Below are 27837 nucleotides of genomic sequence, written 5' to 3' on the forward strand. Positions count from 1 at the left end.
AAGCACGAGATGAATTATAAACAGAAATTAAGCACATGTAAATTCAGAGGTGCTTGCCCGGGTTTGAACCCACGTTCATCGGTTAAGATTCACGCGTTCTTACCACTGGGCCATCTCGACTTTTTTATTATTTTTTTTATTATCATTACTTTATTGTTATTGTTAAAGAAAACAAAACTACTTTATAGAGCGTAACAATAATGTAACACCTAAAAGCTATTTTTGGGTAAATTTTTTTTAGCATCCTAGATAACATTTTAGTTACAAAATAGATTAATACGAAAAAAATAGAGTAGAAAAAATTGATTACAAACTTTATATCGAAATTATTATTGAAGCTAAAGAATCAAGCATTCATCTAATTAGTGTTTGCAACAACAATACAAAGGCGTATCTCTTTTATGCCAACGAATGATATTCCACAGATAAAAACGTACAAAATATTCGGACACGTCGCTTGTTATACAAACACGAAGAGATGAGCTGATATCTTGGAAGCGTGGGTGCTTGAGCTGAAAAAAAAGAACCAAAACGATGTGACTAACGTGAACACTGAGACAAATTAGTGATCAGATGCGCTTACTGATTTGTACTAACAACAACGCCAGACGTTGGCTTGAGTCAGTAAGAAGTTGGAAACGAATATGAATTGTAATTAGAATTTAAATATTATTATCAGTTGGTGTTCGTTTTTGTTCACTAAAACTTCTGTATATATAAAAATGAATGTTTGTCGAATATTCTTTCCTAATCCATTCATCGATTTTGATAAAACTTTAGTGAATTGTTCTAGCCCAAAAAGACAAACATTTTTCATTGTATGTTTAATCTTCAATATAAACTTTTTTTTAAATCCTTAATCTACTCACGTGAAGCCGAGTCGGGTAGCTAGTGTACTAAATAAAATTATAATGACATAAATAAATAGCAATAACTCAAAATACATAAATTGAAGTATGATTAATGTTTGAAAGTTAATTATAATTGATATTTTAGATATTTTAAAATTCCGTAACAGCCTGTGAATGTTCCACTGCTGGCTGCTCTAAAGGACTCCTCTCCCTTTTTTGAGGAGAAGGTTTGGAGCTTATTCCACCACGCTGCTCCAGTGTGGGTTGGTGGAATACACATGTGGCAGAAATTCAGTGAAATTAGACACATGCAGATTTCCTCACGATGTTTTCCTTCACCGTAAAGCACGAGATGAATTATAATCACAAATTAAGCACATGAAAATTCAGTGGTACTTGCCCGGGTTTCAACCCGCGGTCATGTATTTTACAATTACATATATAATATTAAACTATATTATAATATGCATAAGTTCACACTTGTAAACACATAAGCTTTATGAGGGAACAAATAGAAATACGGGAATGAGACACAGCCGTAGAAAGATCAGGGGAGGGAGGGAGGCGAGGTAAGTAACATATTGCATTTTGTATTTTTACTACTAATTGACTGATTGATAACTGATTGCAGCTGGTTAGTCTCCCTAGAAAATGGCCGCGGAAATCGGTAAGGAGGAACTACTAATTTATTTATCTGACCCGGAATTCCAATCCAAGATCAAGATCTTCTTTTCTCCCTGGTTTTCCGGTCTCATGTGTGTTTCCTTAATGTTTTATTTTACCACTAATCACGATATTAACTTAAAACGATAATTTATCGAATATATTTATCATACTTTTAATGGTCATAGTTATTTCGTTGATTACTTTTTGATAATCAGGTATTTGTTTTCGTTTGCGTGCGAAACGATGATAAATTCAAGCAATTTTATTTGACACCTGTGAAGTATAGGATATTGTACTCTTAGGAGGTCAAGCTATACCTCAGTTCTAGCTTGACACAAGATAAAGTGTATGGAGAAACGATAGGATATATCATGTAGAAAGTCCTATCAGAAACCGTCCCAATATTTTCTAAATTCGTAATACATAGCAGTTCTTAGCATAAACAATATTTAAAACTAGCTGCGAGGGGTGAATTAAATAAAAAAACCTACGCTTTTTCTTAGGGTTATTTTTATTTAATTCACCCAAAGCTTATTACTAACTAAATTGCATCATAATTGGTCCAGTGGTTTAGCGTAACGAGCAGATAGACAAAGAAACGTATAATTATAGAATTATTATGAATTATATATTTATACAAAAATAATATAAAAAAATATTTTTAGAAATTATGTCTGTTTATTTTTTCTGTGGAAGTATTGTAACATACATATATATCAGTTACTCGAATGTCTTGAGTCGTACGATAATAAGAATTCAAATTAAATAAAAATGAATTAGCAAAACAAACTATGATAAAGAGGCGTAACCAAAATTACATGAACACAGGCATATGAAATGTCGACATTGTGAAGATTAATCTTACAAATCGTTGTTTAACAATAATACAATGCTGACCACATCTCTTAATCATACCTGACTCTTATTATTATGACTGTAAGAACTATATTATTCCAGCAATCTATTACACAATAGTGGCCGACTTTTCTAGTGATTCGTTAGTCGTTTTTTTACGTACGTACTTGTTTATTACCGTTTAGTCATCGTTGTTTAATATTCATCATACCATATACAGATACCGTCTACGATCAATCAAAATAGCTTTCAGTGCCTTTAAATAATGTGCATATACTTTATTTCTTAGGTAATAGAGACTACATTTGCTTGTCAGCATTGAGATAATGATATGATTGAATAAATCAATGTTAATCAATGGGTTGGAATGGACGAGTAGATAATTTTAGCAATAAAAATATTTATTTGTTTTTTAGTACAGCCGTGAATACCCAGTGGTTAGAGCACGTGAATTTAACCCGAAGATTGCGGGTTCAAATCCAATTGCTTTTAAAATTCATCTCGTATTTGACTGGTAAAAGAAAACATCCTGTGGAAACCATAAAAAAATTAACTATCACTACACTGAGCGTGGTAGAAGTATCTCCAAGCCTTCTCCTCAAAAGGAGAGGAATTCTCAAGTACAAGAATGGGACATTTACTTTTTATTGTAAAGAATAAAGTCCTCGTTTTTTTTATAATATCGAAGTAAATATATTTTTATTTGTATCCTAAGTTACAAGTTCTTCATAAAAAATATTGATAAAATAATCTCAATACATGATTTAAAAAGTTTAAATTATATAAAAAATTATTTAACAACAACGTAAAGACTGATATCACTTGAAAGTAAAATGAATCTTGCAAACTAACAGACCATTCATTTATAATCTTGAGAGAAGTCGTTATTGCCTAAAACGAACAATTTATCTTTATTACTTGATAGCAATCATAATTTTGATAGAAAGTTCGAAGAATTTCAGATGAGCGTTAACTTTCTTTTTTATAAATGGGATGTGCATGAGAGTACTTGTTTGTATGAACAATTATTATCAGTTATTACGTTTCGTATAAATAAATGGTCAATAATATTGGCAAATCAATCGTTTACTAGGCTTACGATTTGTTAAAGATGAGAATGTATTTTCTAAATCGTTATTGTGTGCAATTATTATATCCAATAAAGTTAACCTTATTCAATGATTCTCATAAATTTATCTTTCTTGGCGGGCTTGTGCATATTTTCTACCGTCAAACATTCTACCGTCAACTATTTATTTTTTATTGGGACATAACATCTTAGTTAGTAGATATTATGTATTGTAACAATGTTTTATGGCAGTGGTGACCACTTACCATCAGGTAGCCCGTCATTCCGCTAACCCTTTTTTAAATAAAAATAATACTATCCGTTCTGAAAGAACCACCTTAGATCTGTAAAGATAAAGGCGAAAAAAACTCAGTAGATGACTTAAGAATAATAGTAAGATTGAATTTAAGTGCAACGTTCCAGTGTGTAATGATTTTAAATGAAAATTTTCTGACGCAAACTTTGTCTCCTGTAACATATGTTAAGTTGCCAGTGTTAATATATAAAAACGTATCAATGAATTTATTATTTTAAGATATAATATTTACGATCAATGAATTAACAGTTCGTTTTTAATAGTGTTCCGATAAATTATTTTTTTCTGTGGTTTATTTCGCCGCTGTCCTGCGGGTTGGTATAAAAACCTCAGCATCCGGATTCAAACCCAATCCTTTTGATTAAGATCTTACTATTTTATCCATGGAGATATCTCGGCCTGATTTACGGCTATGAACCTTTAATTCTTCGGCATTTTTTAATTTGAAATATACGGAACAATGAGCCTCCCTATTTTTAGTTCCATAGAATCGATTGTCTCGATAGTAATTAATGGTTTTCCTCATCTCAAATGTACGCAGCAGACAAATGACTCTTGGAAGACCAGGTCAGAACTAGATAATGTATCTGGTCACTTTTCCATTAATTTATCGTGGTCAGTAAGCACGATATTAATTCAAGTTTAAGTTTGTTGATGACCTAATAATAAAGAAATTTAAATATAATATTTCGAATGCTTTATTAGTTTAATTTTTAAGATATATTTTTGTGCAGTAATTGTCGTAAATAATAATAGTATTATATTTATAATTTTATCTCATCCACAAGTCCCAAAAAATATTTATTTGTTACAAGTCTGTGGCATTAACAAATTGTTTGCTTTTATTTTGAATCGCCATTTTTTAATCAAATGTTACAGATTAAGTTGAACGTGAAAATACTAATAGTTTCGAATGTCGATTCATCCAGAAGAAACGATAAGAAACTAACAGTCTTACTCATAAACGTTTAGCGGGTGATTAGGTAAGCAATGCTATCTTCTTCTTTCGATTATATTTCGGCGATTATATATCGGCGGTAGGTGATAGGTACCCTATCCTTTTCCGTAACCCTAACAACGCATATGCAAAATTTCATTATGATCGGTTTCGTATATTTGTAATTTAGATATTCTTTCAAATACTACGAATAAAAAAATCTGTCTAAACATTCACATGTCCTGTTATAGTTCATACGAGTATTTACGATAGCCCGCCCGCTGCATATAGGCAGATGCCACACATGTTCAGCCTTAATTCGAATAGATGATATATAGGGTTGTCCCTGTAAGAATAATTGTTGTTCCTTAATTCCTCATCAAACATGTATTTACATGCGACCAACTGTCATTCCGTGATACAGTATATCTTAATTTTTTGTTTAAATTAAATAACTGCCTGTACAAATGTTAGGTCCTTATAATAAAAAAAATATATAAAAAGCAGGTTCTATATTAATTCAGTGTGTTAGATATTTAAAAACAAAGTTGCAAAAGGGCATTGTGTTATATTCCAGGACCTATGTCTCTTTTCGTATATATAATTTGTCTGAGGTAGTGAGTAAGCTAGTGTTACCGAGAATAATATATAAATGACACAAAAAGGACTTGTTCCTTGTTCTTCCAAACTTGAAAATCACCTCAGCATACAAACGTATAATGTCCGATAGTTATATGCAATATTGACTATAATATTTATAACATTTAAACAATGCAAGAATCAAAATAGCCTATCATTTAAATATGTTTTCAATATTTCACGCGTGGGATACTCAGTTAGCTACCACAGAATAACGCTGCCGATATTCTTTAGTTATTTACGTCTCAATTTTATAAAAACACACTTGTACTTGTACCCTGTATTAAACTAAATAAGCTTATTATATAGTCACTCGCGTCATAGATAAGCAATCTAACGGTTTCGTAAGTGTGACTCATAGTTGATAAAATTATGAAGGCAACAATACCATTATTATCGGATTAAATGCAATCGAAACAAAGAATTGCAGTGGCATTGACTTTCTAATATAATTTTGATTAACATCTCGATATAAAAGAAATTTGTCAATTTACTGAAATTAAAAAAGCACACGGAGTTTTACATGCGTATATGTGTGTGTGTGTTTTCAATGTATAGGTAAGACAACAAATAAAATATAAATATTTTGTTTGTTTTAGCTTTGTTGCACCGCAAAAAAAAACAGTTATAGTCGTAAAAATTTGAATGTATTAAGTTAACATGATAAGGATATACGTGTACATGCGAAATTCTGCCACATGCGCTTCACCAACCAGCTTTGCTAAAATGGCGTTGAGTAAGCTCTAAAATATCTCATCAAGAGGAAAGAGACATTTGTTACTTTTTACTTAAAGCTAATTTAAATGACTACATTTTTACGTTTTTAATATTGTGCAAATTACAAAATAATAATTATATTATAATTGTGTATTAATAATGTACATTTTTTTATCAGCCCTGACTTTAAAATTCACATTAATGCTTACTAACAAGTACAGAGCGGTCCATTGGCAATATTGATATAAATTGATTACGACTCGTCGCGACATACATTAATATGCCTCGACGCAAATACCTTATCTTCATTCATTACAAATAATGATACTGACCACGAGTTTGTTAATCTCAATCGTTTTGTCCCTTGATTTATGACTCGTTTTATGCCGCCCTCATGAAACAGTTTGTTGTATTAAATTTAATAGTCGATAATCGTATACGAAGTACAGTGAGCGAGTTGCTTGTTAATTGTTATCTGAACGAATACACGGTCTTGATTACGTAAGTGGAATAGAAATTATTTGGAACGATTTAAAAATTACTGTTATTTATATCGTGAGTTGAATGCTCAATCATATTAAATGTTTTAAAAGATTGTTTATTAGTTGTTTTTTTAAATGATATCTTTATACAGGTACAAAAAAAAACTCTTTTGTAGGCCAATGGATATGCATTAATAAACGTTATGAAATTACTATCAACTCCTTAATACCAGACTTTGGGTATAAAATATATCTAAAAGACGATAGTTATTTGACAAACAATTTGTAAAAGTCGCGATATCTTAATAGATAACGATTTAGGCTGTATTTTTTAAATTTTATACACATTCACCGCCCAAATTTGTACTGTAAGAAACATTTATCTTTACTTACACCTGTAACATTCCTTTATTCATTGAAACTTATAAATTCTTTGTGCTTTTAATAAGACAATACAGTCACATACTTTACTAATTTAATGTAAAATAGAACAAAATTAAAAGCTTACAACCTTTATTTATAAAAAAAAGATCCTCACAAAAATTTTATTACAAAATAAATTATAAAAAAGGCGAAAGGGCTTATAAAAATTCTAACTGTGAGAGCATTTTGTAATCTTATTTGTGACTTTGAATTTTAGGAGCTTAATTCATTTACTGTCTTTACATCGCTCCCTTGTGAAATCGCATCGTAAAGAAAATATTGAAGTATCTCACGGGGCCAGTTATTTAAATATACCATTTAGTATTCTCTCTTGATATATTTTTTATAGGTGTTTATCTACGTATTTTAAAATAATTTAGTTAATGCGATATGATATCTCAATTAGTGTACAAACTACGTTGCTAGTCTGATGACTAAAAATTAGTGGTCTTGTAAAGCCGTGACACCAATAAATGAGATTGGGAATAAGTGCATATGTGTTTGCACAGACACTATGCAAAACATCAACAATCAATAATAATTTGAACATAGGGGCTCTCACAAGGTGTGCCATAGCTCCCGGTTCTCCGCCTCTTGTTGGGTCCCGCCACTTTCTTGGTCCACTTAGCTGGAGAGTGGCTTACGCTGTGCTTGCCGATCTGCGGTCACCACTAAAAGTTTTGTTACTTGAATACATTTGTACACATAAATAAACGAAAAATAATATTATTGGCTAATGAACTAGAGAGTTTGTAATAACGACATATATACACTGTAAACAGCTGAAGTTGCGTCATTTTTCGTTAGATTATTATCTTAAATGTTATTGTATTTTTTTAAAGTTTTAACAACTAGAGTAATAAATAAGGCCATAGAATAATCAAATTAATTAGTATACTCACTATACATAGGAATCAACAATTTATTTGAACATATGTATTAAATACATTAATTGCTTTCTGTCAACAAAAAGAAATACAATTAAAATAAACCATTCATTCTGATTATGTGTTATACAGACCACTTTTTATCGTTAATATGCAGCAATAGAATAAACAGATTACATGCAGCCGATCAATTTTTCGCCCATTAGCTTCATAAAGGCAGTTACCATTACGACCAAGTGCAAGGTCAGAAGTTACCCCTTGACTATCAATTTTACGTAAATAATCTACCAGCTTTCGCAGAACACAATAATAAAAGATGGCACCATGATTGATCGTTGTGTTTTCTGACTTTAGTATAATAATTCAATGCAAGAAATGTCGGATATGACATGATTAAATAATTTTTTCTATATATTTGTTTGATATGTTGCAAAAATTAATACGAATCTTTAAAAATCTCTCAACTAAAATTCTGACAAAAGTGTAATTTATTCGAATGCTATGTCGAAAAATATATAAATAATAGTATCAAATAGTATTGTATTATTCAAAATCGAGAGAAGATACCGACTTTAAATGTGCTTAATTTGGTTTTATAATTCAACTCGTACTAAGCGGTGTAGAAAAACTTCTCGGTGACCTAGCATGTGTCGAATAAAAAATATAAAAATAAAAATTCCTGTATCCGTATAATGTATGTAATTCATTCGAGTAGGCATTATTTTAGTATTTATATTCATTAAAGCATGAGTAAAATTCTGCCACAGGTGTATACACCAACCCATATTCGAGCAGCCTAGTGGAATAAGCCCCAAACTATTTCTTCCATAGGAACAGCTCAGCAGTGGGACATTAACAGTACTGATTTTTACTTTTCTATATTCCTTAACCGGCTACCCTGTATCACAAATGAACTTTACACCTTATTTATTAAATCCATTAAGGGTATACCAAATAAAAATATATACAAACATGGCTTTCTTGTAAGACCATCGCGTAACAACTTTTCATAGTAACCTACGTGTAAATGTGAAGCAATCAACATTTATTCGACAGTGCAAAGAGACAATCACTGTTCTCTGATTGTAGTCGATAATGATAGTTAAGGAATAGACTGATAAATCAATCGATGACCTCGATTTATACCAATCAAATCGAATCGCTCAAACTCCAATTTGACTTGTGTCAAACGATGATTGGTTGCAACACTGGCTATGCCTAATTGGCTGAATGAATTTCATTCGTGTGTTCATGTGGTTTACGCAAGTGTGTCGGCTTAAAATGGATATGATCATAGTCACTCCTTACAGATGTACCTAATAGCTAAACAAAATAACTTGACGATTGACATCTCTAACAGGTTTATTTACTAAGATAGATGAGCAAAAGTGTCACTCAATGGCAATACGCTATCGTGGCCCCGGATCGTAAGAAAAATTATTCACCTCATACACTTTTATTTGATTCTAAATACGGCATCAAAAGATGGCTTCTCATGCGCGGCCGACGATCACGGACACCTCCACACCGCATCTAGCTTAGGCACCAACGATGCGTGATGGTCTGAGTTGGTCTTAAGATTCGAAGCGATTTTAAATTTCAAAGTGATAAAGAACGTGTCGCTGCAGTCGTAGATCTTATTATTTACCAATTAAAGAAAATATTGTATACGATTATTCCAAATATTAACAATAATGAACTGAAATGTAAAGCAGAACTAATCATTTCAAATGACTTCCCAAAAGTTATTGTCTCAAATTTTGAATTGCCTCATAAATTCCTCACCACGTCCATACATCTTCGTTACTCTCCGCGTAGTTGAATAGGCAGTGTGATTGCAACCAACACTTTGGCCTTTGTTTCGAGCACACGTCGCGGCGCTATCTATCACTGCTCAGCCCGCGAACCAATTTGTTAGTTTACAATTTATTCTTGTACCAGGAATGCCGGCAAAAAGATTTTCCTAACGTGAAACATGACTTCGTTATTCCTGATATGCAATAAATTTTAATGGATATCCTATTGCTCTGGCTCATTTGTTCTTGTATATTTTGTAACGATTAGTCATAATATTAGTATTACTTATAGATCTTGTCATAATATTATCATTAATGTAAACGATAATGGTTGTTTTGAAAATATCGATATTGCTTCAATAAGTTGGCTTCATTATATTTAAGAAATATGGTGATTTATATTTACAATGAATCTTCGTACGAAACGCCCTTGAATAGAGATAAAATTAGCTGCTTACAGAGTGTTCGGAATGGAAACACTGCAAAATACCAAACACCGGCCATCTGTCGACAATTTCTTGAAAAATAAAACAAAAAACTTTTTAAAAGCCAGATCCAGGATTTGAACCTAGGGCATAGAAAGTTATAATAGCAACTAGAATAGTACTAAAGACAATTTATATGTGATACACGAACACTAATCTTTAATTTATTTGATCGCACATAAAAGCAAATTAACTTTTACAACGAAATGTTTTATCATAAACTCAAAACATTCAAGTATTATTACTTTTATATCACTAACCAGTAAACGAAGTCTGTACATCCGATCGTAAGTCTTTCATCTGATCACACCGTTTCATTTCTATGAAAGCTATAATAATAAAGTTTTTATTGCTATTCATTCGCGGCAAACACTTACCGTTCGAAAAAAAAAAAATCTTTAGTAGAGAGGTTATAGTGTAAGAGCGTCTTGTCAGGTTTGATCGTTCCCATTTGATTTATTGGTCGGAGATATACATACATAGTGAGGTCATGCTCAGCATCCGTCATGTGGACAGCCTATAAAACTTGCTATACGTCATGCATTTGTTTTATGTAACTATCGAATATTGACAGGCACAAATTTGGAGCCAATCTTGTTTGTTATTTGAATGAGAAATAACGAAAGATCGAGCACTGTTTGTTGTGTTCATTATTATTTAAACAAGATACGTCGAAATAAATGACAAGTAAGTTTTAATTATTGAGGTTTCAATTGAGTTTAGACTGTTTGTAGTTTGTATTATTCATTTATATTATTTTATTTATACGGTCAATAATTGTATTGAGTCACTGTTTTTTTTTAATTGCAAATATTTTTAATGTATTTCTTTTTGATCACAAATTAAACATATGAATTTTCACTTTTAAACTTCTTCATACGAAGCTTGACATTTGGCCAGATTCGATCTGGTGACCTTCAGTTAAAATACATGCATTCATCCATTGAACCATTTCGGCTCGTATTTGTGCTTATAATTCATCATCCGCTTAGTGTTGAAGAAAACTTCGTGAGGACACATGTGTCGGATAAAACTCTGCTAACTATTCGTACCTCGTACAGGAGTAACGCGATAAAATAGGCTCGAAACCTTCTTATGGAAAAGCGCGCATGACTATGCCCAGTAGTGGGATATTAAAGGACTTTTACTTTATCTCATAATTAAATACACCAAATAAAAATAAACACCAAAAAATAAACATTTTTCTTATAAAACGGTACTGAATATTCAAGCCGTATTTAGATTAGATAGCAATACTTGATATTGTTGTGTTCCGGTTTGATGGGTGAGTGAGCCAGTGTAATTACAGGCACAAGGGACATAAAATCTTAGTTCCCAAGGTTGGTGGCGCATTGGCTATAAGCGATGGTTGACATTTCTTACAATGCCAATGTCTAAGGGCGTTTGGTGACCACTTACCATCAGGTGGCCCATATGCTCGTCCACCTTCCTATTCTATATAAAAAAAAAGATTCTCATAGATAATGAAAGCCTTTTTATTACAAAAATATAATATTATACGTTATAATCATGCTACTCACATTTCTTGTTTTCATAATCTCCAGATAATGCGATGCTACGCTAATGAGTAACGTATACACAGAATGGAGCGGGCGTGTAGCACTAGTACCCTGCATCTAATTTATTACAAACTTTGTCGCTACTAAGTGATTAAATCGCAGCTTCCTTTCGTGGGCGATCTAATTACCGACAAACCGAGAACAATAATATGTAATCTGAATATTTATGAGCCCATGTTACAATGCATCCGTGAACTTGATATAGTCGACTGTTTATCTTGAACGAAAATTGACTGTGTGCAATGAATAATTTATTGTTAGCAACCGGCACTGACGTTCGCCATATTTTAATATAAATCCATCTACCATATTGTATGCAAAATGCCATTGAATGCAGTGCAAGGCGGGATCATTATTCCAATATACGGCCGCGATATTCATCACGCAACTCTTGGTCGCAGAATTTTAAACAAATCATCTTTAACGTTGCTGTTTCTCTCTGAGGGTTCGCTTGATGTGAACGCACTCGATACCAGAATCGATTTTAATAATGCCTATGGATATAAATGTACTATATTTTATTTTATTTCTGCTCTGTATTCTTTTGTATTACTTGATAAATGCTTAAAGGAATGAGGCAATGTAGTTAAAACATTGTGTTATGCACGTTACTTTGTGTTATATATTAATATATATGTTTAATTACCTCGTTGGCTTAGTGGTTAACTGGTAATTTATATAAGGCCCTTAAAAACTATTATTTATGGTGCAATAATTACTTAATATTCATATTAATGATAAGAATTAAATAACTTGAAACTAGAAATGACTAACTTACCAATAATGGCTATTAGTAAGACATATTTGCAAACAAAAGCGTTTATTTAGCTTTAACAATCATTGGTATCTAGCCAATTAATTATAAAACAAAACAAAAGTGCATTAAATGTAAAAGATGTAATTAAATACAGTTCAATGGGTAATTTGAATAAATGAATTCGAAAAATGTATTTCATTATTAAATTACATCCTTCTATTATAAAATACGAGACGCTGCTTAAGTGTATTCTATTTTCGTATTGAACATTGTTAAAATTGTATTCTGTTAAGAATCGTGATACCAAAATTAGTGATCATTAGTATAATGGGTGCCCTAGAAAGAGCCGTAACAATAAATTTCTTAATTGCCTCGTCGACGGAATGAAGAGATTCTTAGACGGTGATGCAAAAGTGATCTCATTTTATGTGACAATTGTTTACACAACACCTTGGGAAGATTAGATAAAAATTGTTTGTTAGTGTTACAAGGTTAGGTTATTACTATAATATATATATATGCATATAATTTTCAATTAAACTTTTACTAATATTTGTTTTATTCTTAACAAAATACGCTTATAAACATTTTGCTTATATAATGTTAATATCATAGAATTTTGTTACAACGTTCTAGCTCGTATTCTTTTTAATTTTAGGCTATATAATATGTTTAGATATTCTACCACTTAATTAGTATTTCTTCTTAGAAATATTAAATGAGTCAGGGAAATCACAAGCATACTTGACCTATCACTCTTTTTGTAATATGACCATAATCATTTCGATACATATCGAAATATACGACTGATAACTTATGAGGTAATTCAGATAGTAGATTAAAACTGATGGTGCTTACCCGGGTTTGAACATTCAATCTTCAGTAAAAATGCAGGCTCTTAAGCCAACGAGCCATCTCAGGTTATTTTTACAACTAAATATGAAGAAGACTGGTGGTAGGGCTTTGTGCGTCTGGGTAGGTACCATCCACTCATCAGATATTCTACTTGTAACTTGGAACTTGGTATTGTTCCGGTTTGAAGGGTCAGTGAGCCAGTGTAATTACCTGTATGTACGTACGTAATTACCTGGATGTAAGCGATGGTAAACAATTCATACAATGTCAATGTCTATGGGCGCTTGTGACCACTTACAATCAGGTGGTCCATATGCTCGTCCGCCTACCTTATTGTATATAAAAATAAAATAAAAATGTAACTTGTATTTATTATTTTATTGTAAAATTATAATTTAATGACTATATAAGTATATATCCATTATTTATATTATAATGAGTAGTTATATTCATTGTATAATAATGTTTGACTTAATATATTTTTTTAATCATTATTTTTATATGTATTATTGAATGTATAACAAATGACGTATAATGTAAAGTGAATACGAACAAAGTCAAATGAAAACAAGAAGGTTCAAAAAAAATCTGAATTATATAAATAAAAAATATAAGATACTCGTAAAAGCTTCCCAATTTATTAGGATAATGTATCCACGAATAAACAACTATTAAGTGAATGGATTTTTATTATGCTTTCATTATTCCACGAATAACCTATAAATTATTTATCAATAAAAACGAAATTCAAACGAAAAAAATACTAATATGGAACCTGACGTCTACTCACCGAATACATTCGTTCATTCGGGATATTTTCTAAAGCAACAAAAGCAATGATGGCAGGCAAATATTCTGATGGAATAAAAAATCTGTGTTAGTGTTGCAATCAATCAAACAGCTAGCAAGCTCCCAGTTTCCAAAGCTAACTTTTCGGAATGGTCTCCTATTATTTAGTATTGATTTTGAGAGACTATTTTATTGGTTTTTGGTTCGTTCCAATGTTTATAGAGATTGTGACAGCTGTAAAAGTATGATTCCGTTTGATTCAATTCGTTTTTGTTTATATTATACGCCAACTTTGTTATGTCATAGAATTATATAGTTATATATTATTATTAATTCAAAAATCAAATAACACAATAACAAGATTTAATTAAAAGTAAATTTACGGAATGTAGATTATATTGAAAATTATTAGATAAAAATACAATAATTAACAGTAGTATTAATTATTTACTAATCTTCGCTTTTAATCGGGAGATGTTTGATATATTTCACCAAGAATATATTCATGAAGAAATTGCGAGAAAATCACGTCGTCCAATGTAGAATTAGAATGCTGTAGCACTGAGATGAAATGCGTCTGTGCTTGTCTTATGCGCTATAACATCTACTGCACAGTTTGCTAATTTATAAGATTGGCCGAAATAAAGCTATAGGGGTAACCTTTACTATGATTTGAATGAGTAGCGTAAAAGATAAAATGAACTTGGAGATTTAATTTACAGTTATAAAGATAACTCAAACATTATTATCATTGGATGAAGGAAATAATAGTTATTACTAGATAATTCTAGGAAGTAAATATATTTAGCTCTAACTATTTATATTCCTCTACTATTTGTTTCCTTTCAGGTTTTAATAAAAAAAGATGTTTATTGCCTTCTATCTAACAATTTACACTTATATAATAACACTATAGTTTGACGTCATAATTAATGGTAAATGCTTCGGAATTCAATTGTATAGATAAGTGTCAATAAAAATCGTGTTTCAATAACAATGTCTCGGTTCATTGACCTGTCTTTTATAGTCAAGTAATACAGCAGCAGCGTAATTTGCGATGAACAATTTTTCGTCATTCACTTCCCTTTCTTAGAAGTATGATTTATTGACATGCTTATTACAGGCACTTGAAGATTCTTGAGATACACTGTCGTATAAAAATGAACAATTTATTTTTTTAGTAATTTAACTAGTTTTCGCCCGCTGCGTGCATATTAGGTGGAATAGAAGGTAGATTTTAGGAAAAAAAGTCGTCTTGAACTCCAAGGAGCCTTGGGATTCAAGCTTGTTTGCTTTTGTCAAATGTCATTAAATTCGGTAAAGAGGCTTAGCCGTGAAAGCGTAACAGACAGACGTATATATTTAAATATCGTATTCTATCTGATGACAACCACAAATAAATGTTTAATGTATATTATAGTTTATTCAAAGGATCGTTATGTTTTCTTTTTAGTAATTATATTAAAATTCCAGAACTTTAATAATATTAAGGTACTAATTAATATTTAAGCTTTACAATAATGATATTTTTTTTAATTGTCTACCGAACAATTGGGGCGATCAATAACAATCTCAGTTTCACAAATTTCTATGAAAAGTCATTGAACATTTTTACGCGTTTTCTGGGATATATATAAATGTTGCAAATATTCCTCTTTTATAACAAAATATTTTTTTGTATCTTTTATAGTTGAAACATTTGGAACTCGGAATGATAGAAAAAAATTATTAAAAATATAGTGTCGAAATCTCGAGGATCGAAATTAAGATTCAAAAGGAAAATGCTGCTGTTGTCCTATAATGACACATACATTTAGTTTTAATTATTAATATGGTAATAATAAATCAATCGAATTCATATAAAATAAAAGTTCGTCATCCTTTAACGCAGTATGTTTTAACGTAGACTATTCGATACACAATGGCGTCTTGTTTAAGAATTAACATTGAAGGTAGCCAATCAACTAGACCATCGGTTGTTGATCAAACACAACAAAAAGACTTCTCAATGAAACGCTGTCCAATGAGGTGTTATCATTAATCATCTGAAAGAGACCTTGTTACGGCTTGTTGGAAAGGAGCCAAAATAGTAATAAAACAAGTCTTGTTAAATTCTTGACGGAAATATGTCTATAAACTTGTTCGCTGGTTGTTAATTTTATAAATAACAACTATTTCATATTTATATCAAAATAGATTCCGTGTCGTAATGTATCTATTCGTTGTTCTTGAGCCCGATATTTCTTAGAATATTGTAATATATAAATTTCGCCAATGTATTGATGAGTGAACCTATATAAAAATAAAATAATGATCGTGTGGAATGGTGACAAAAATGCTATAGCGATTCCATGTTATATTGCTATTCCGATTCCCTGGAATGAACAAGTCTTCCTGCCACCACTGGATTTATTGACACATGTGAATAATAGACTAATATGTTTTGCTTATAAGTCATAAATATTTTATAAAAACGTAAATTTCTGATAAGATATTTTATTATTTTATTGATGAATTGAATACTTTGTATAATTATATTACTACTGATGTTGTGATGTCTTTAAAGAGGAATAAATAACCAATTTGTTACACTAGAATTTATAAATTATAAATCAATTAATTGACGCCGGTCATAATTTGATGGATATTAATTTATTATTTATTAATATCTATCAAATCATGACCGGTGAAAAATAGAAGTATATTTTTTTTTATATGGGACAATTGAAGGTAAGTGGTCATTACCACCTATAGACATTGGCGATGTATAAAATAGTACTTAGAATAATAATTCCTTAAATCACCAACATTGGGAATTACGATTTTATTAATATTTTTGACATCTTCAAGGCTCACTCATATAAGCTTACATTGTTAAGTATTGCTGTTTAGCCGTAAAATATTCGCACTGCGAAACTATGGAATGCTTTGCCTGAGACCGTATTTCCTGATAGGTACAACGTTGGTGTCTTTAAATCCAGAGTGAACAGGTTTCTTTTAGGCAAGCGTGCTCCATCTTAGACCGTGTCGATGCTTAAGATCAGGCAAGTCAACGGTGAAACAATTGCCTATTAAGTGTAAAAAAAAATGAATTGGTGGTACTTATCCAGATGGGCTTGCATAAAGCCCTACTACCTAAAAAAACGGGTATACAGGAAAGTATTCTTTGAACTCAATAAGAAAACAAAATATAATCTTTAATTTATAAGACCAGCAGCCAATAAGTTGCTATATCGTATTCAAATTGCCCCCTAAAATGTGCAACAGAATTGCTATTTAATTAAACTAATATACTCGTGGTTTTGAACTTAGTTCATAAAATATTGTTTTTAACGCCGTCGCAGAACATAAAAAGGAAAAATTGTTTCGATAGTACCTACGTTGAAAAATTTAACTTTTACCTTTTGCGTTCTACTGGGATTTACTATGAGGTTCTTAAAGTTTGGAATAATGAGCCCATATTTTATATTTTAGGTTGTTTTTGTACAAAATAAACTGAAAAGAGAATATTTTCAATAACAATTTTGGAGTTTTCATATAAATAGGTAGATTTAGACGGTAAGAAATTTTGTATTATTTTGTAGTAATATTAATATTTCGTTTGAATTATTCAAATAATATATTGTGTGCCCAAACAGTATAACGCAGAAATAGAAATTTGTTTTCTTGAATATATCTTATAATTATGAAATATATCTTTCTTTATATCTTTAGAAGTTTCTTCATTTGTTATTCATTTGTTATTTGTCATCGTGCTTATTAAAATAGGTTTGTTAATTATAAAGTAATAATTACGCTGTCATTTGAAATATACTCTATTGACTGAACTAATTCGTTTTTGAATTATATTAAAATTATAATTAAGATTAAATTTTAATGAATATTTCATAAAAAATATAGATATTTTAAATATATAATTAATAGTTTGTGCCAGTAATTATATTCATTTAATTGAAATTATCTCTGTTTAATGTATGATCGGCTGCTAGACCAACAAAACAGTCGAAAATTAGCTAAAATAATTTATATTTAAGTATTATGTTACTATTATTATAAATGTGAAAGCGAGTTTGTTTCCTTGTTACGCTTTCAAGTTTTAACCACTCAACCGATCAACATGAAATATTGTTAACTTTTGGTTATATAGCTCACTAATAATATAATAATTTTAAATGCGTACAATAAAAAAGCACAGAAATTCCAGTACAATTTTATTCCTGATGGGTCGCGGAAAAACGTTCGCAATGTTTAATGTGATGTCATCTCGGATGCAATCCGGTATTGTTTATACTGCGCTTGTTGATACTGTGCAAGTATGATTTTATTCGCTGCAGCCTCCGTTTCTCCGTGACAAATTGACAGAAACAATCTCTTTATTTTTATAATGAAAATAAGTTTTTGCTTTGTTTATTCGTAACAATTAAAATACTGAATGGAATTTTTTAGATTAAAATATATGTAGAGATGTATATTTATTTACAATTAAATGAAATGTTTGTATTGATAAAATAAAATGTGTTTATCTGAGTAGGCTCTTACAAGCCCTTTTGAATCATTTAAATAAGATTAAATTTTATGTAAAGCTACCAATGCTTCGGAATGTAGATTAATTTGAGATTAACCGGCTAGAAACTCAGTAGTTACTTAAATTGTAATGTAAGTATAAGTATAATTGTAATGTATATGTAACAATCATATATAATGAAATTGATTTTTAAACTAATTGCGTCTCTTTTGGACTTATTTTTCTTGGGATGATTAAGGTGTTAGTTAGTTACCTTGTGTTTCTGTTTTTGTTCTTTATTTAAATATTTCGTTTTTCTGTTTTTATTTTATTTTTGATTTGTATATTTTGTAATTGTGTTGGGAATGGTGTTTTCTCTTGTAATCGGTTGTGCATAGTTTTATGTTAATGTAAAAAGTGTTTTGAATATAGAGTGTAATAAACAAATAAATATTATATTTTGAGTAAACAAATATATTTTATAGATCTGTATCGCGCCATGCTATCTCCGTCAGTACTTAGCGGTTAATGATGCGTGTCCAAGATGTTTATGCTTCTAACTTTTTTTGAATATATTTGAAATTTCTGTTCCAAATTTCATAATAACAATTTTTGTATTGTGGAATATGCTTAATATGATAATAATTAGATTAGTAGTTTCTCCGTGAATTCGGAACAAGAAAGACACAAACCCTACTTTATAATATCATCGATAGTTATTTCACTGAAAAAAACAAAAAACATTGAACACCCTGTATCTCTCATACCTACCATACCCTACCATAACCTACCATACCTCTCTAACACAACATACCTGGAAAACAATATTAGGTATTGTTATTTATCGGTATGTGTGATTAGTGCTACCTACTCAGACGGGCTCGTACAATGTAAATAATCAAGTAATCAATTCATTCTTTATTGAACACTCAGTAAGTTATTGCACGATCACGAAGAATCGATTGTTCTTAATATGTCAATCAAGACAAAGATTGTGATTAATCGCATCGATTTATACCAATAAAAACATTTTGGGAATCCATTTAAACTTAATTAAAATACATTCGTTATTGAAATTTATACGTTACATTATATATATACAGAATAAATGTATATATATTTTATTAAAGCCTATTTTTTTTTAAATCTAGTTTTACAACAAGGCAAAGAGGAAACGGTGGGAAACTCAGTTTTTACTTTAAAAATATAGTCTATCTGATACGTATACATCACCAGCTGACTACGTTACAGTCCCGTTGGTTTAGTGGCTAGCTTATAACTTAATTCCAAGGATTCAGATTCAGCCACTTGTTCGTCCCCTTTTTCCTAAATAAAATCTTCGTACAAATTTTTAAGTTGCAACTTTTTACTTCGAAAAACAAGTAGAGACAATACACAAACACATGTAAAGTAATAATACATTTTTACTATTCGGACTTAATATAATAATGATACTCTAGATATTTAATGTATAATATAATAAAATCTTCTTATTTTAAAATAAAACATCTCACTGCTTAGAAATTTCTTAAAAGGGCACAAAGAGGTATAAAACAGAAAAGATTGAGACAAAAAAGTATTTACTAAAGTATAAATTTAGTTCGTATAATCGTTTCGTTCTTCATTTCGTTCAGGCTGTCTGGGTCTGAGCTAATATTTGCACCCCTACATTATTACTGTACCTGCACAATGGAGCGAAAATTACGCGTACCGTCCAACCTGAGTGATGGGACAGGTTCGTTCGTAATAGAATTTTTGAATTGTATATTCAATCGACTTGTTACACGACTAAATATTCTGTTGTCATTTACCTTCGTGCTGTTTGTTTTAATCGACTTAAAAGTGAAGGTTCATCATTATAAATCATGTACATTTTTTATGTTTGTTCGAGTTTAACTCTTTTGTTTATGAACTGATTTTTATGATTCTATTTACGTCCGGATCCGTATGTCCCTATCCCAACTTAATTGGTATTGGACATAGTTATATTTTTTATTTGATGCGTATATCCAGGTATTTAATTATTTTTTACAAAGTTATATAATATCTTATCACATTACATTTAATATAATGTTTGGATAGTCTTATAATAGTAAGTTTATTATTGACATTACGTATTATTTCTAAATATAATAATAACTATAATAGAAAACCATCTATAAATGTCCGCTCAGGCGGATATGTGTATAATATATATATATATATTATGAAAAAATATTATTCATTATTCAAAATATAAAAAATTGTGATTTAATATTTGTCTGTTAAACTTTAATGAAAACCGTTTTATATGATTTTAGTAATTTTGTATTTTTAATTAAATTTATTGTTTACATTTATAGACCGTATCGTTAATTTCTATTTTAAAATTTCTGTCCTCTTCCTTAATAATCTTAGGAAGAAATATTTGAACTCTTTGGACGTGACTTGAAAAAAAAAAACAAAAAAAAAATTGCACACTAATCGATAATAACGTTTATATTATTTATCTTTTGATTTATTTTATCGCATGATATTATTTGTTAATTTTATAGTCGAAATATTTCCCAGCACTGCGTCATTCTAGTTTTACATAGTCTCTTTGATATAGTATTACCTACGCATTAATTTGAAACGGAATTTATTTCTCATTTACTTATTACACACACTTAATTATTAATATTTAATTAATATTCTATTATATCACACAATTACTTAATGCTCTTTCGAATATTAACGGTACAAAGCTGTAGATATTTATGTTATTTAGTTTTGATAAAGACTAAATTAGAACGTTCAAAGTTAATGGCAATATTATTAGTCCCTTGCGCTGAACCATTTAGTGTTATTAATTAATTTAATTGAATACTTAGAATGTAATACTAGTTATTTTATTATTATTTACTTATATAGATTTGTATGAATGAATTGTATATTGCAAAACAAATAACTTTATCCGTATTTATCAAGTCGTAACAAAAACTCGGAACACGGCGTACTTACAGCCTCGGTTCACGAGCTAAGTCAACAGTCATCTCATAACTCGATGCGGAGTTGCATGCATTCTTGATGAAGGCTTTTTCTTTGCCTATTCCCTCGTCGGTAGTATGGATACTTTGCATTTTGTCAAGTCTCCAGGCGGTTGGTAATTTATGGAGGTAGTAGTGTACGGTACGTTCGGCTTTAGCATGCATCTCCAAATTCATACATAAGTAAGACTGCATTCATTGATAATTTAAAAGGAAATTAAATCGAATTATATTATGATTTTTATATATTTCATATTATATTCAAATGTAAATCCAACTAAATGGTTATTTAGACTTTATAATTAAAGGAAAGCAATAAATTAATATTGGGTAAAATAATAAAATTCAGTTTCGTAAGTGAAATAAATAAAAATATGTTTTTGTATTTATAATAATATAAGTATACACGTCACACCACGCCACAATCGAGTAGAAAGCGGCGGACAGGGGTACGAAGCATAAGAGAGCGTCATGCTGCATCCCGTCACGGTATACGAGTCGGTCTTACCCGTAAGGCGCGCCAGAAGGTATTTCACATAAAAACCTACTTATTTTTATATATTACTTTACGTTATTTATTATTAATAGGATACAATAGTTAGCACTATTATAGAACGTCATAGCAACTCAATGTCTGGAAATCCACAATAGCGTGATTTTTAAGACATTTCCTGCCTCGCACAACCACTCTTTGGTACCAGCTTTAGCCGGCGACTTTTCTGAACCGATATGACAAAACCAAACATATAAAACAAGAAAAGAGCGTACTCATTCCTCAAAGGCCGGCAACGCCCCTGCAAGCCCTCGGGTGTTGCAGATGTTCATGGGCGGTGGTAGTCACTTTCCATCAGGTGAGCCTCCTGCTCGTCCCTCTTATATAAATAAAAATAGTTAGCACATTTTGGTTTTTGTAATATTTCGTATATTTTACAGATAGTTCTTGTATGTAAAGCAAAAAAATAGCGTTCCAATGAATTCATTTTGATATATGAACAAGGCGACTTACTTGCATGAGTTCACACGGCAAACATAGTAGGTTTCCTCTTAGCGTTATTAACCGATACATGTTGAAACAAGTCCGCCTTATTAGGGTATTGGTAATGACATCGTTACGTCTATTTGAATGCTTAGCGTTGTACAGTTTTTTGCCTTAATTAGGTACACAATTCGGAAATCGCGTGTACATTTTATATTAATAATCAAAGTCAGTATAATTTGTATACGGTAAATTTTATCTTTCCAAAAATATAGTTTTTTAGTGTACAGTTATCTATATTATTGAGCATTATAATTTATTATATTATAATTAAATTACTCGAATAATAATAATTTGTTTTTGTTTAGACTTTGAACAATATCTACTGAATTGTACTATAGTAATTGTCTATGGCATAGCATTATATTTCATTATAAGCTCCAAACCTTCTCCTCAAAAAAAGGGAGAGGAGGCCTTAGCCCAGCAATGGGACATTCACAGGTTGTTACGAATTACGAATAGCATTAAAATATATTAAATAGAGTTTATTTTATCTTCCATAATAATAGTGATAATTAATATAATTAACATTATGTTTCAAATTGTTTCCGTATAATTTGATGAGGCTATAAAAAATCTAATAAAACGGTTAAGTTAGAATTAATAGAAATAGTGGGCGCCAGTTATTCCATAGTAAAATACTGAAATTAACGCCCACTAGAATGTTCACATGCATAATAATATCGAATGGAATGTAGGCCGGATGCTGATTGCACAGACACTCTCCTCATATCGAATTCTCTTTTTTCCACAAAACGATCTCGCTTGCGCGAAAAATTTCATATCGCCACGCGTTTTGCAAGTAAAATCAGATAACTTTTGACACTTCAATTACGTAGTGATGGCCGCCTCTAATTTTTTTTTCACGCGAAAAAGCGAGAAACATGTCGTGTCAAGAGCACACAAGATCCCGAAGTTTCGAGAACAAAATAAAAGTTTCTACAAGTTAGGCGCTGCTGAAAGCGATAAAAGGAAAATTAAAAAGTTTTTCACGCTTAATTTTTAGCTATGATTTAGGTCAAATTTTATCTGAAATATTTATTATTATATACCGTATTAATACAATTGAATAAAGTACTTACTTCATAGCCGGTAAGTATTAAGAATGAGATGGGCCAGCAGATAAAACGTGTCAAACTTAAGCGAAAATCGAGGGTTAAAACCAGGCAAGCATAACTCACTTTTATTTTTACTTTGTTTATACTATGGTACTAGATGATAAAGGGATACGTAATAAATGGAATATTACTGGGAGAAAGGTCTCGCCCAGCAGTGGATAAAATGCTAACTCATATTATACTGTAACAAAATAACAATATAAGTATGCTATAAGACAATGCAACCAATGCATTAATATGAAAAATATTGCATCTGAATCTCAGGTCAGGCCAATAAAAAGTTATTGAGTTTATCCGTCGAATATTCTTCCGTGCCTCGGAGAGCACGTAACGCTGTTGTTCCTGCGACTGAACTCTTTCCGGGCGTGTCGGATTGCCGTCCCATCGGATTATGAGAGTAAGGGAATAGAGAGTGCACCTGTGTTTGTGCACACACTTGCGGACTTTAATATGTCCTGCGCAGTTGACTAATCCCTCTTGAGATTGGCCGCCGTGGCTGAAATCGGTCTGGAGGACATTATTATTATTATTATTATTATTTTATAGAATAGGAAGGTGGACGAGTATATGGGCCACCTGATGGTAAGTGGTCACCAAACGCCCTTAGACCAATGTCTAAGGGCGTTTGGTGTCATTGTAAGAAATGTCAACCATCGCTTATAGCCAATGCGCCACCAACCTTGGGAACTAAGATTTTATGTCCCTTGTGCCTGTAATTACACTGGCTCACTCACCCTTCAAACCGGAACACAACAATATCAAGTATTGCTGTTTTGCGGTAGAATATCTGATGAGTGGGTGGTACCTACCCAGACGAGCTTGCACAAAGCCCTACCACCAGTAAATTACATTTATACACCTGAAATAGTGTTCAATATTGCTCATAATAAAATTAAATAATATTTATCAAGAGTAATGTTTTGTAAATCCACCAACCAGATGATTACATTTTATAAACATTAATAAATAAATCATTTTAATAATGAGAAGATTGAGATTGTTTAAATATAATTTATTCATCTTTGAATTAAATTGAATCCGCTAAATTATATTTAAATGAAGACATCACGAGGTGCAGGTGAATACAACTTGACAGATGGAATTTACAATACGAGAACCTTCAGGCGATGCAACAATGTTTTATGTGTTTAAGTTTACGCTTGTTAATTTTCCATTATGTTAAAGGGCAAATATTTTATTATGATGTTTACTTTACAGTAATATATGGTAAGATAATTCGTATAAAAGGTGAAATTATAATGCTTTTTTAAAATATTGATACTTTTATTCAAACAAATTAAATAAAAATAGTGTAAATCTTTTCTTACCATAGTTAAGTTAAAAAGGATAAAAAGCAAACAAATTATAAGTCATCATTATTAATACTGTTTAATATGAAATCACAGGTCGAAAAACTAGATATAATTTGCCTTTAAAATTTAATGATTTATTATGTCGTATAATTATAAATTTTGTTACTAGACAAATAAAAGGACCAATTCCGGAGCCATTTGGAGGTCAAAGCCAAATTGGCTTGGACTTCGGGCAAAGTCCTAAATATAGCGACCGTACTTCAAACCGGAACAGCGGGCTTTTTAGAGACAAAGGGATGACCATTTATGTGGTCGGACTTGATCTTTAAATCTACAAATATATATAGTCTCACCTCTGGACTGGCTCTTGCCTATATTAACCCCTGTTACTGCTTTTTTTGTTTTGGTGGCTAGCTTACGTCTTCATATTCGGGGTTGGGCCATTAAAGAAATATGGGGTTTTCCTGTCGAGATTTACTTAGCAGCAGTCTATAGTCTGGAAATTGTTCGGGCTCTGGTGGCTTGAAATTCACGTAAAGCTGTTAGTTCTGCATCTGAAAGTAGGAAGACAGATAGAAGAATATATAGTGGACTTTTGCTGACGCATACACGTTTGAACTATAAATTGGTCAGCGCAATTGGTCAATCCCTCATAAATCTGTCAAAAGGACATCATATTAATCTCAACATTTTGACTTTATCCAAAGCTTGGCAGCTTGTATTGATGAAGATCCCATATGAACGAAGACCTTATAGAAATTATAAGCTTTCGGTGAGATGTTGGCACCCTGTGGACATTATATCTTTTATAAATGGGTAATATTCTGCTGAATTATTCGACTTGATCACTGCCACGTTTTTATTATCGTACAATTTCCTCCATGACTAGATACTAACCTTACCACCTTGATTCCAGGCATCCATTGAAGGTACGTGTATCGCAATGGTTCTATCCGCATACGTACAAGTTCAAGAATGATCTTAACCTGAGGTGTCGAGTGAGGACGGTACCGCTGGATTTTTTGTGGGTATTCCGGTGAGCCCCATATACCCCCCACCTCATATGGGGGAAACGAGTAAAGAAAAAAAAGCTACACAAATGCAAATGAATTGCAAACATGCGTAAACTGTGAAGAAAAGCATTAAATCAACAGTTGTTTCAAATAAAACGAATTTCAACTTTAAGTATATGTTTATTTTAATGACACTTCAGAGTTTAAAATAACCGCGTGGACGGCTTGAAAAAGATACTAACTGGTGGAAATCGTGTGAAATTAAACTGTTATTGTATATTTTACCTTTTGTTAAACAACTTAAAGTTCATTTTTGTATAAATATGACTTGTTTGTCTCGCTCGCAAAGTTTTAATGAACCTTAATTTATGGAGTCTTGTACTATGGACATTGGAACTTTATTATAGTTCTTATATTTATTACAATAAGAATCAATATTACTTATTTTTTTTAACTGATAGATATTCACAAATTTGTCGCCTTTATGGGAGTTTGGATATAAAGAAATGTACGGAATCGTGGTCGATTTTCGAGGTACAATGTTTTGGTTTATATAATCCCTATAATGAATCTGGATTTAAACTTTTCTGTCACTAAAGTATTTTGAAATTTCGTATATTTACTGCATCTGTTTATGTACCTTTTTCAAGGGATTTTATAGTCGTGCCCACAGTGATGTCCCAAAGTAACCTCAAATATTTCAAGAAAGTATAAATGTATTTACAAAAGAAAATAAACATCTTTTATATCTTCGTGAGGCTGTAATATGTTCAACATACGTACATTTAGTTTAATCACTAATCTAGTGATATTACGTCTTTCTTGTGACATTTTTTTGTAACTGAATTATCATTAAAATAATTTGTTTTTTGATGTAATTGACTAAAAAAACACTACATAGCCCTCGAATTTACATTTTAATTTTACGCGGTGGTAGAGCTTTGTACTAGATCATCTGTGTAGGTATTACCCACTCATCACATGTTCTACTGCCAAATAGCTATACCTAATATTGTTGTGATGCGATTTAGAGTAATTGAGCCAGTGTAACTACGTGAACAAGGGACATAACATCTTAGTTCCCAAGATTGATGACACATCGACGAAGTAAGGAATGGTAATATTTCTTACGCCACTAGTCTATGGGCGATGCGGGTTCAGTGATGCATACACGTGGCACTATACCATTTGGCATATACAAATTTGTTAGTGATATTTCTGCTGAGCATAAGATTAATTATCATCAAATTTACGTATCCATAAACTCAATGATTCACGCCTGTGATCTCTTGTTTACATTTCATTTTTGGCACTTAATTCTGGTACTTATGAAGGTTTTTCAAAGAAACCCTCGAATCAATTTCCACAACACGCTTAGCCAATTTTATTTTAGAAATTAATTTTTAGAAAAGAACTTATCCTTTGCTTTTAAAAAAGTCTAAATATTGTTTTACAAGTTTAAATTTCGAATTACTATTTTTTATGTCCTTTTTATCTAAAATAATTTAACAGTTTTGTATATTATATCAGTTGTAGTCCTCAAGACAACTTCATGTATCCCTGAAGGTACGAATCCCCTCATTGTAAAACATAGCTGTTGCCTGTCTTAACCGCAGGACCAAAAACTAATTAATATTAAGTCATTATTGTACAAATATAATAATTATAGTTATTATTGTACAAATATAATACTAAAGTTCTTATATTAACTTGGTCTATGAATATTTTTGTATCTGATATC

This window comes from Nymphalis io, chromosome 12 (assembly GCF_905147045.1).
Source record: "Nymphalis io chromosome 12, ilAglIoxx1.1, whole genome shotgun sequence".
Taxonomy (NCBI): domain Eukaryota; kingdom Metazoa; phylum Arthropoda; class Insecta; order Lepidoptera; family Nymphalidae; genus Nymphalis; species Nymphalis io.